The sequence below is a fragment of the Zosterops lateralis genome, assembly GCF_965231275.1.
Source record: "Zosterops lateralis genome assembly, chromosome: 10".
Classification (NCBI taxonomy): domain Eukaryota; kingdom Metazoa; phylum Chordata; class Aves; order Passeriformes; family Zosteropidae; genus Zosterops; species Zosterops lateralis.
The window spans coordinates 1,384,934-1,396,826 of record NC_139770.1 but is presented as its reverse complement, the minus strand read 5'-3'; positions in this window follow the sequence as shown (position 1 = coordinate 1,396,826).

Here is an 11,893-nt window from a genome sequence, read left to right as displayed (position 1 = left end):
TTAGAGGCAAAAAAAACATCAAACCCAACAATAACGGCAAAACCCACAGCGTGTCATTCCTTGGAAGAAAATATATTTATTGAAGTTTTTTTATATTTGTTTCAGTTTTGAACACATAATTGAACAAATACGGGACGTTTCTACAAAAGGCTCTTATTTTTAATTTTGCGTTCTGCGAAACTTCAGCTACAAATCAGCTCCTCTGAACCATTAATCAGGCAATAAAATAATAAATGAAGTTATTTCGGGGATTTCTTAACTGTTTAAACCAACATAAATCAGATTTACATGCAGAGCATCAGTGAAAACATCTTAATGGCTTTGACTGGCATTTCTTTGGGATTGTTCCTCTGGTTTTAATAGATGCTTTTTCTTAGGAACGACATTTGAAAACGCACAATTATTGCAAAAGAACAAAGCTTTTTATTAGCAGCGCTCCAGTTTGGGAACAGCAAAACAAGCTGGAGTTTAGCAATGTCAAGAAAAAAGATCCTTCCTGATCTTTTCCCCTCTTTTTTTTTTTTTTTTTATTTTATTTACTGCCACGGCAGTGGAATTTCAATTCGCCTCGGTTAGACGCGTCTCAATTAAGTGCATTTCAATAATAATAATAATAAAGAGTTTCCAAAGTGGAATTGCAACGTGGAAAAGAAAGGAAACGTGATGCAGAAGTGATGCATAAGTGGCTTTATTTTATTTTATTTTATTTTATTTTATTTTATTTTATTTTATTTTAATTTATTATTTTATTTTATTTTATTTTATTTTATTTTATTTTAATTTATTATTTTATTTTATTTTTTAATTTAATTTTATTTTATTTTATTTTATTATTTTATTTTTTTTTATTTTATTATTTTATTTTATTTTTTAATTTAATTTTATTTGATTTTATTTTTATTATTTTATTTTATTTTTTATTTTATTATTTTATTTTATTTTATTTTTTAAATATATTTATATATATATATATATATTTTTTTTTTTAAGCTCTCTTTAAATTCTCTGTCCCATCACTGGCAGGGTTTGTCATCCTTTGCCATGTCCCCGGTCACCTCCAGCTCGTGTCCCTCCTCCCCAGTGATCCCTCATTGATCCAGCTGTGATGGGCTGGCAGGGGACAGTGATGGATACCCCGGGATAAACTCCCTGGATCTGTCCCGTGCCAGGAAAATTGGGAAAATTTCAGCTCACCACAAGCAGGAGATCACAGAGCACCTCCAGGGAATTCCTGGCAGTGCAGAGGCTGCGGGGCTGACAGGATGAAGCAGCTCGTGTTTGATGGGAGCAAATGGAGTTTGTTACCCACTTGCTGCTTCCCCAGTTTTTGCTCATCCATAACCAGCCAGGGGAAAGTGCTGGTGCCTCCTCTGCTCCTGGCAGGGGAGTTTCAGAGCTGACAAGAACCTAAAATAATCCAGCTCTGAAGTCTTAATATTTGGAAATATCTTGTTATTCTGCTGGATGGATTTGCTCTGGGCACATTTGTTGTTCCCCCTCTCCACAGCTCCTCCCCAGGGATGTGGGACACACTTGATGTGCTCAGCACCAAGGAACCGGCCTCAAACCGTGCCAGGGGAGGTTCAGGTTGGAATTTTGGGAAATTTCTTCACCAAAAGGGTTGTCCTGTTCCAGGCAGGGATGGAGGGATTTAAATCCCATCCCTGGAGGGTTTAGCAGCCCTGGGGATGTGGCACTTGGGGACACGGGGCAGTGATGGTCTCACTGGCCTGAGAGGGCTTTTCCAACCTGAATTATTGTTGAGGATGCTGAGGTGCCCTGGGGGCTGGCACAGTTCGGGGCTGTGACATCCAGCCCTGCCTGCTCAGAGCTCCAAGCACATCCCAGGGTGGGGTCCTCTGCTGCTCTCAGTGGGGACACCATTCCATCAGCAACCCTAAAGCTCTCCTGGAACCACTTCTCCACTGTTTTTATCCCTTTTATTGCATTATCCCAGCTCCTTCATGGGTTTGGGGCTTTCCTAGGAGCACTTAGCCCACTTTGGTGCTGAAACTCTCCTCCCTTGGAGGAGCATCACTCCAACCCCACCTGAGCCCAGAATTCCCAGCCTGGATTTGGGCTCAGAACCCACACAGAACCTTCCAGGCTCTCTGGTTCCTTCCCAGGTTCCTCATCCCGAGCTGGGAACACCACGGAGCCACCTCAGCGTGTGAATTAGTCCTGGGAACTACTTAATCCATCTTCCCTGGAATTAAATGTGCGCCGAGAGCTGCCGGGGGCCGCGCCGCGGGCGCCTTTAATTTCTTTTTTAGAAGGCATTAGCAGAACTCGATAAAGGGTCAAGTAATTTCATCCAACTTGCCACCAGTTAGTTAAGGGGAAGCGACAGGGCTGGAGCCTGATGCTGTTACAACCCCTACAGAATCATTTTATAAAACAGGAGGTTTAAAATCCCATATTTTTTTTTCCTGATGGGAAGAAGAGCGCTGGTGGGACGGATGTTCCCAAGATTTAAGGGATTACCTTAAAATAACAAACTGGGCTTTCTACCATGGATATTCTCAGTTTTGGGGGGTGGGTTGAGGGGCCCAGAAATGAGATGGTTACTTGTGGCAGGGGAGCTGGGCCGGGAGAGCCAGGCCGGGGAGTAATTCCCGGGAATGGCGAGCGGACAGTGGGTCCGCGGGGAGCGCTGGCAATCACGGCGGAAACAATGTTTGCATCGATCAGCTGTCACCGTGATTTATGGCTTCATTTTGCTGTAATGGAGAATTAGTGGAAAGATTATCAGGGACTCAACACTTTGGCTTGTTACCCATGTCCAGACGAGCAATTTGTCTCCCTGAAGCAGTGAAATACTTGTGACAGCTCCAACACTTTGCCCTAATTCAATCAAGGGAAAATGTTGGAATTAATTTGTTACAAGAAAATTTAAATATGTTCAGCAAACAGTAACCGCAGAGCAGCGGCTGATTTATTGTGCTCGGCAAGATATCGATCCGCTTCGATCCGGCCCATGTTGAGGTTTTAATGTGTAATAATTTCCAATTTAAAGCTCCTTTTCAAGATCACGGGTTTAAAGAGAGGGCAGGCTGGGTCTCAAGACCTGATTAGGAGCCTGTTGCAATGGCTTTGTCAAAAGCCTGTTTGAATGTAAATTCATAGTTATCTTTTGCACTATCTTTAATATTCTTGACATGGATTTTATTGTGTGTCAAACCTCAGGCCAGCTGCCTGCCACAACCATTAATGAAACATCTTAGGAAATAAATCTCAGTCTTTATACAATATTTTTAAAAACCTGAAACATTAGATGTCAGCGAAAAAGGTGGAACAGCATCCCCCCTTTTTTTTTCCCCCCTCCCTGCACAGTAAAGCATCGGAGACGGAGCAGTTTTACAGCTTCCCTACACAATTAGATTGAATTATTGTGCAAATGCTATTATGCCATAAGCCTAAATTCCAAAGTCTGCAGGAATATTTCAGGTGCTTGTACAGATCTGTTATCTTCATTGAAGGTGTGACAGCTTATTTCGACCCGCACAGATCTATAATTTTTTAAGGTTTTCATTATTAAAATGCTCTCCCCTAAGGCCTGGAGGGTGACACGGCTCAAGGAGTTTGGAAATTTAGCTCCTTATAATTCAGGGAGCAGCTGTGGTGGTCTGCAGGCTGTGCCAGCTCCTTTGCCACCCAAAACTGGGGGGCAAAAAATGGAATGTGCTCAATGAGTCCTTTCAACCACATTGTTATGATTGATTAAAGGGAAAAGCCAGGGCTAAAAAACCTTGTTTAATAACCAGCCTTGTAGCTCCAAATTTGAGCTCTGGCCAAGGTTTTTGGAGCATCAGTGGGTCATGTAATTAAAGAGCAATTCCTGTTCAACTTAATCAATAAAGAGTCGTCACCACCATTGGACACATCCGTAGACAAGGATTTTTTTTGCTCATTAGTAGAGTTTATTTTAGTTATTCTTAGTTTTGCTGCCTCGGAGAGAGCACTGAGAAATCAGCTTTCTTTGTTTTAATTGGTTTTGAAAGTATTTCTGACAATGTCTGGGCTGTCAAATGCAGAGTTTGGGGATTATCACCGGGTCAGCAGGGCTGGGAGGTGCAGCCCCCCAGGTTCTCCCAGGAAAACCCACACCAGGCACTGGGATTTCTCCCAAATGGGCGATGGGAGAGGTGTGTGAACATTTAACCCCACCTGGGTGATCCCAGGAGGGTTTTTGCATTTTCCAAGTGCAGGAGAAAGGTCCAAAGTGCTGGAGAAGCCAAACCCCTGAGCTCCCTTGGACACCAGAGCACCTGCATTAAAGATAAATTAAATAATGTCCTGTAGTGTGTGTAAAGTGCTGTTTGCAGGATGGATGTTGTCCCATCAAACTGGAGCTTCCTGGGGCAGCACATGAGCCTCTGCCTGGCCTCTGGACTTTGTTGCCTTTGGAGAAACAACATTTGGCTCTGTTGGAGCTTTTGGAGACAAAACGTGAAAAATCCCTGGTCCTACATCCAGTTCTGAGTGACCAAAATCCACAAGGTGCCCAACGGGGATCACATTTGATCAGTGAGTGAAAATGAGGTGAATTTGGACAAAACCCCACATGCTGCTCCCTGGAGATGCTCTGGTTCAGGGCGGTGACCTCTGCAAGGCAGAGGCAGCACAGTGTCCCCTGTCACATCCCGGGGAGGGGACACAGCGGGGTCATGGTCACTGTGCTGGGACATCCCTTGGGTGAGCCTTGGCCTCCTCCAGACCAGATTGGGCAGAGCTGTCACTGTGTCCTCGGCCTCCTTCCCAACAAACCCTGCCCTGACCCCTCAGCAAGACCAGATTTCAGCTCAAAATACTCCCTTGATCTCAGATGGTGCAAGGATTTAATGCTGCAGCTTTTTCTGGGCAGCCACATTCCCACCTCACTGCTCTCCTCTCTGAGCATTTTCCCCTTTTCCTGAGACTGATTCTCTCTTTATCCCTCCCCACGTGTGCACTCAGTGCCTTTGCTAAAGCAAATAGAGTTTTATTAAATTTTGTGCATGAGTTGGATGATAAAAGCGAAGGGATTATGGGCATGTTGTAGCAGCTTTATGAAGGGAGGTGTCCCTGTATTGTTGAGATTCACTCTGACTTGGGGCCTTCAGGATTGGGAATTAATTTTTTTTTTTTTTTATAAATGCCGCGCTGATATTGTGCTCCCACCTCTGCAAATCCATAATTACAACTCGGGGTTTTTTCATTTACGAACTAGAAACGTAAATATTTCTGCGGTCTTTGATGGAATTTAAACTCCTGCAGCAAATAATATCTGCACATGTGTTTCCTATCTCGCTCTTTCCCCTGTAATACCAGGCAGGCTGCAGCCAGTAAAATATTATTATGAAAGTCCCTTTTGCTGCAAGTCTTGACCAAAAAAACTGTGGTTTTCTATCAAAAGTTGCTCCTGAGGGTTTCTCATGATGGGAAAAGCCACGGCAGGAGCAGCTTTGTCCTTCCTGGGCACAACTTCAGGGGGTGTCCCATGCAGGAGATGATTTTCTCTGCACCAGAGACCCCCACATCTCCTTTTCCTCAGAGTTTTAGGGGAGATTTTGGGAGGCTGTGAAGCCCCAGCCCCGTTGCAGAGCGAGGCTGAGCATCCCTGGGCTCTGCAGCCTGGCAGGGCCCAGCCCAGCCCTGTGTGACCTGGAGGAGAATCAGGCCTTGACATTTCAAATTGAATTAGACTGATATTTAAAACAGAGATAAACTGACATTTAGAAGAGTCCAACGTTCTGTTGTTTCAATTGGCTTTTTTTATTATTTTTTTCTCTTTTCTTTCTTCATTTTTCACAGCTCAAGGCTCCACCACATTGGAAGTGGCTCACTGGGGATGTGCTGCTGGATCATGACCTGCAGGGACCTCAGGGCTGAGGTCTCAATCTTGCTCCTCCAGCCCTACAAAGCCAAAAAGAAACCTCCTGTCTGGCTCCAGCGGGATGCAGTGCTGTCCTCACCCGTTAATGTGTCAAAATGCAGCACCAAAATCAGCCGGTGATCCTTCCCGAGCCGCCAGCTCCAATTGCATTAAAATGTTGGTCAACAGTGCTAAAAGGCAGCATTGTGGATTAATAATACTGAGAGAAGTTGAAAAACCTCATCTCATTTTCCTGCACTTGGTTTTTCTTCTCTCACTCTCTGCTGGAACAGCCAAGAACTGGTTTGGTTCCTCCTGTGGCTCAGTGAGCCCCGAGAAATGAGCTGGTCCAGCTCCCACTCATCAGTGCAAACCCCACTGGGAGATGTTTATTTGTTTTTAAAAAGTCCTATCAGGAACTGGATCTGCTTCTGCAATTGTCTTTAGTGCTAAATACAAAGTTTAGAGGCTGCTCGTGGCTGCAAACACCAGCAGTTGGGAGAGGGCTGAGAGAATGGCATTCCTCTCAAGTCACATTTGCACAAAGCAGAAAGAATCCGAGGAAAAAATAATCTCTAAATAAGTTACCAATTGTGAACTTTACAACAGTGCCAGCCGTTAACAATAGACCCTCTCGGGGTGGGTTTTTCTCCCTTCCCATAACAATTTCTTCTTTTCTGCAAGGTCATTTTAGGTCCTCAGCCTGGATAATTATTTCCTCCACGAGTTGTTGTAGACAGGGCTGTCTTCAGCCTCTCAGCTCGGAGGGAGAAACCCGATCACACCATGGGGATCCTTCTTAAACCTCTGCCAACAACAAAAATTGGCTTTATTTTGCCCAGAACGAGGATGCCAAGGGGTGTCTCCACCAGGCTGTGGCACCTCTTGGGCTCTTCCGTGGGGGTGAAGCCTTCCCTGGGCTCTTCCAGCATTCCCATTGTTGCACAGCTGAATCCAATCACTGCTATTTGTTTTTCAAAGCAGGGCCCAGCTCCCTGTTGCTGGATGATGTTTTCATCCGCTGACATTTAAAAAAAAAGGGGCTATTTTCAAACCAGGCCCAGAAGGGTTTCTAGAGCGCCTCTATATTTTATCAAAATCAGCTTTTAATTATCCGCGTGGAAATAATTGTTAGTAAACAGCTCTGAAGGAGCTCACCAGACCTGTAAAAACCAGCTAAAATTTGGGGAAAGGAGATGATTTTTTTCCAAACCCACGGAGTGATCAGATAATGCTCAATTCCCCAGACAACGTGGTTGTGATTAACCATTTCCTCCAGCTCCTGAATGGTTGTTCCACTCAAGAATAAAGGTAGAACAAAGTTATTTAAAAAAGAAAGAGCCTCTTCCTTGGAAAAGCCACAGCTGGAGTCTCCTGCCCGGGGGGAGCTCCCAGCAGGAGCAGATTTCAGGAATTTCTGAGCATCCTGTTGTGACCGAGGGTCACTCTGGGGGATGCGTTTTATGAACGTTGGGAAATTGGTTTTTGCTCGATTATGGTCAGGAGTCCCTTCAAATGATCTGCCAGGACTTCAGGATGTCGAGGAAGAAAAGGGAGAAGAAATTAAGGCCTCCAGAAGACAATTTTGACCTGCTGAGCTGTTGTGTCTTCCTGATCCCGCCACAAAGAGCTGCCAGATGTCCCTGTCTCATTTCCAGGAGCGTTTCAATAATTTACATTCCCAGGAAAACGAGAAGCCCAAAAACCCCAAGGCTGACTCATGTCTGCTGTGCCCACTGCCCATCACCACACGCAGCCCCACAACAATTAATTACTCACAATTAATTATCAGCAAATTCTCAGAGTGGAGTTTAGTCCTCGTGTGTGTAAGGAGAGCTCACAATTAATTTAATTCACCCCCAGGTTTGACTCTGGAGCTGAGCTCACTCAAAGACAACAATCCCTGTGCCTGGATGTGAAGGAAAAGTTGTCAAAATCTTCTGAGGAACGAGGGAACCTGCAGGAATTGTTTTCTAGGGAAACATCAATCCCCATCTCAGCAGCAGGGCCTGGATGACCAGGGGACATCAGGACATTTGTCCTCCCATGGATAAGGAGGTTCTGGAATGGTTTTGACTCATAAATCCATGGAATCATAAACCCATGGAATGGTTTGGGTGGGAAGGGACCATCTCACCCCAACCCCTGCAGGGGCAGGGTCACCACGGAGCCTCCCTTGCAAAGCTTTGGGCATTTTTTAATCATCTGCCAGAATTTGGCAAATCTCTTGGTACCAAGGACACGTTCCAAACTGAGATGACTGTTTAAATCCCACCTGGCAGAGCCAAGCTAATCAATTTACCTTCTCAAGCTCCAGTGTCTAATTAGAGCTCTCCTGACGCTGCTCCTGAGCTGGGCTCAGCTCGTCCTGGAGGCACTGCAGCCCTTTTATTACTTTCTACAACTTAATCACTGCGCTTTAAAGACATTTGCTCTGAATTGCTCAAAGGTTAGCCCCCTCTGTCAATTTAAGTCAATATCCTCTTCTTTTCAAAATTAATTGCTATTAATTAATCACCATCTGAAGGAGTTTATTGGTATTGATTGGGTCCCCTTTTGTGTTTTTCTGTGAGATCTCTCATTGGTTCTCTTGGCTGGGTTTGTTTTTCACTCAGGCCACGGAGCCCCTTTGGCTCCAGATAAACATCCCAATGTCCAGGATCATCCTCCTGCTGAAGGGTATTCATTTTATGGGATGGATTTTATGGGATTCTCTCTTCTCCTTGAGCCACTTAAAATACCACAGCCCTTCTCTCAAACCTGTTCTCAGCCTTTTGAAAACATGGCTTTGTTTTGGGTTCCTGGCACTGCTTTTCCTATTCCCATGGGATTGAGGAGCTGTCCCAGCAGCCACATCTCAGTGGTGTCACCTTTGGGGTGATTTGGGGGCCATTAAATCAGTACAAAACCACACATTTCTTCCCTTGCAGCGGGAAGGAGAAGACCTGACCATCAAATCTCTTCTCCCTGCTGCTCTGAGGTGCAGGCAGGAGGGTGATGATGGAAAAGCATTAATTTGCTCTCAAGTTTTGCGCCGTTATTGGCATTTTTCTCCCCGACCTTTCTTTTCCCAGTGAAATCAAACAGCAGCGATCGATACATGAAAAGTCAGTTTTCCTTGGAAGCCTCTCCTGGCAACGTGGAATGACCAGTGCAGCACCATCTTCCCAGTCAATCATTAAACTGGGGTTTGGGGGGAATTAAAAACACCCCAGGTTGTGTTGGGACCTGAGCAAGGTGGGGAAATGCAGCAGGAATGAGGATGGTGGTGGGAAGAGTTTCAAACTGAAGGAGAACCTGCACAATAAAGTGTTTTTCACAGAATGAGGAATGCAGCTAGACCTTGGGATCAGTTTTATTCCAACAGAATAAAGGGCCTGGGACCCTTCTGGCCTCCCCTCCTGGCCTTGGGACACCCTCAGGATGATCCACACCTGAGAGGAGAACCAGCCACCCTTCCCAGGCTGCCAGCAGGACCCACCTCAGCTCCTTCCCTGAGCAGATTCCTAAAGCTGAGCTTCCCTGGAAAAACCCCAATTGTTACCCCTGCTTTTAGAGGGGCAACACGTTGTGACGTGGGAGTGGACCTTGACAGAGGACAGTAGGCAGCAGATTGGTGAATCATGGAAAGCTCTTTATTATCTGACTCCAAAGGCTTATATACATTTTGTACAGAGGGCCAAGATTGGCCCAAGGAGGTTACAACCTCCTGACTCCATTGGTCAATATGACCATCAGTCAAGTTCTCTCTCAGAGAACAAGAATGCAAAACATACTGATAATTTCTAAGAATAAAATATTGTTTACACGAAGCAGTGTGAGAAGCTGCTGCAAAGACTCAAACACTTGAAAGCAAGAAATTCAGAGACGACACCCAATGGCTTTTCCAGCTGGTGGACAAGTGCTCATGGTCCCCGTGGTCGGTGACATCACAGCCCAGGGCACTGTCACTGTCACTCCGTGTCTGATCCAGGACTCCAGGAGACACGTCCCAGCCTTCTGAGTGCTGTCATTTGTCAGCCTCAGAAAAAGACAGAATTCCTCCTCTCCAAAGCTTCCCCAGCTCCCCGGGGATGTCGTCAGCGGCTTTTCAGCGCCTTGGAAAAAAAAATGTCATTTTTTTCTTTTTAAAGAGTACTACAATTATTATCACCAGGCCTCGGGGCACTTCACCCCAAATCACACAGTGCTATTTCGGGTCTCTCTTTTACCGCAAACGTTCAAAACCAGCCGCTTAAATCCAGTTTTCAAAAGTGAATTGGGCATTGAGCAGCCCCAGAGTCTCTCGGTGTCTCTGAGATGTTGTGGTGGTTTCCAGCCAGGCAGGAGCACCCAGAGGCTCCATCCCCAGGCCAGGACCATGTCAGGGATCATTTCTGGGATCTTTTAGGGTGAGATGGGTTTGCTGGAACTTTTCTCCTTGCCTCCCTCTGCAGGATGCCCAGGTGTGAGGATCCAGCTGGCTCAGGCAGAAAATACAGATTATATTTTGTATTTAAGGTTTTTTGGATTAATCCTTGCTGAATTTGAGGAGCTAATTACTCTTGGGATGTGCCTAGAGGAGTTTTTCCTCTGCAGCCTCTCCTGACCATGTTTATGGGTGAGTTTCCCTGAGCACCTCCAAGACCAAAACCTTTTTTTTTTTTTTTTTTTTTTTTTTTCCAACGAGACAGATGGAGCTGTTCTTTCCAAGAGCGAGCAATATTTAACCTTAAGCACTTTCAAATCCGGCCTCAGGAATATTGAGATGAAAGGCTCGTGGCACTAAGCTCCTTTTCAAATGGATATTGCAGCAGAAGCTGCCTGGACATTTGTCTGGCTGAAGCTGAGCAGTGTTTAACATGCTGCCGGTGTGGCCCAGCTCCTGGAGGAGCCTCGACAAGAATAAATTCTCGTCCTTCAGATTTAATTTCCAGCGGCGGCTCCGCTCTCGCTATTGTGTTCCCTCTGAGCTGCCTTTTATTGGACTTGAAGTTTCCTGAGAGTGGCAGGGAGGGTGTGGTGAGGTGGTTTCACTGTTTCCCTGCCAGGGATGAGTCCAGCTCTTGTGGCTGGGACAGGGGACAGTGACTCTGGGGGCTCAGCATCACTGGGACACTGGTGACCACCACAGTGGGGTGATAATTTGGGTGGAAAGGGACCCTAAAAATCATCTCATTCCATCCCCTGCCATGGGAAGGGACAATTTCCACTGTCCCAGGTGCTCCAAACCCTGTCCAGCACTGCCAGGGATCCACGGGAATCTCCTCTGGGAATTCCATCCCAGCCCCTCCCCACCCTCCCAGGCAGGAATTCCTCCCCAATATCCAATTTATGCTCTTTCACTTTAAATCCATGGTTGTAGTTACTGAAACGACGACATTCAATCAGTGGAATTATAGAGTGATTTGAGTCGGAGAATAACAGGTGGAGGGAATGAAATGGGAACTAAAACCACATTTTCAAGAGCTTTCAGGTTTTCTCTTGGCCTGTTGATCGTGTTCTTTACGCTCATCTCCAAGTTGTGCATTGTGGGGGAAGGGAGTGACTCTCCTCACCACACAAAACACGGGCACTTCTCAAATTTTTTTTTTTTTTTTTTTTTTTTTAATTTTTAGGCTCTTGTGTATCCTCTGAGTCTCCCAGGGAGCCCCTTTTGGCTTTGTCCTCTGCAGTGGCCCCACGGCCCGGCCACGATCTGTATTTGTCTTGATCAGGATATTAAACCCCAGTCGCGCACAAAGCACCGAGGTCCCAGTGCACCACTGTTGAACTAAGAAATCATTATCATCAGCCAGAGGAGAAGGATGGATGATGGATAATGGGTCTCTCCCTGCCCAGCGATCATTACGCTCCTGCCGATGAGGCAGCAACTGTCTTAAGTCCCATTAGTGGATGATGGGCTGTCTGGAAGAGGATCCTCATTCCTGGGCAGGCAGCTCAGTGCCTTAACCCCGCCGTGGAGAGACTGTCCCAGCCCCTAGCCTGTGGGAAAGGTGAAACTGCATCTCCCTGAGAGGCAGAAAAATGCAGAAAGTGGAGAAAAATGCTTTCAGTGGA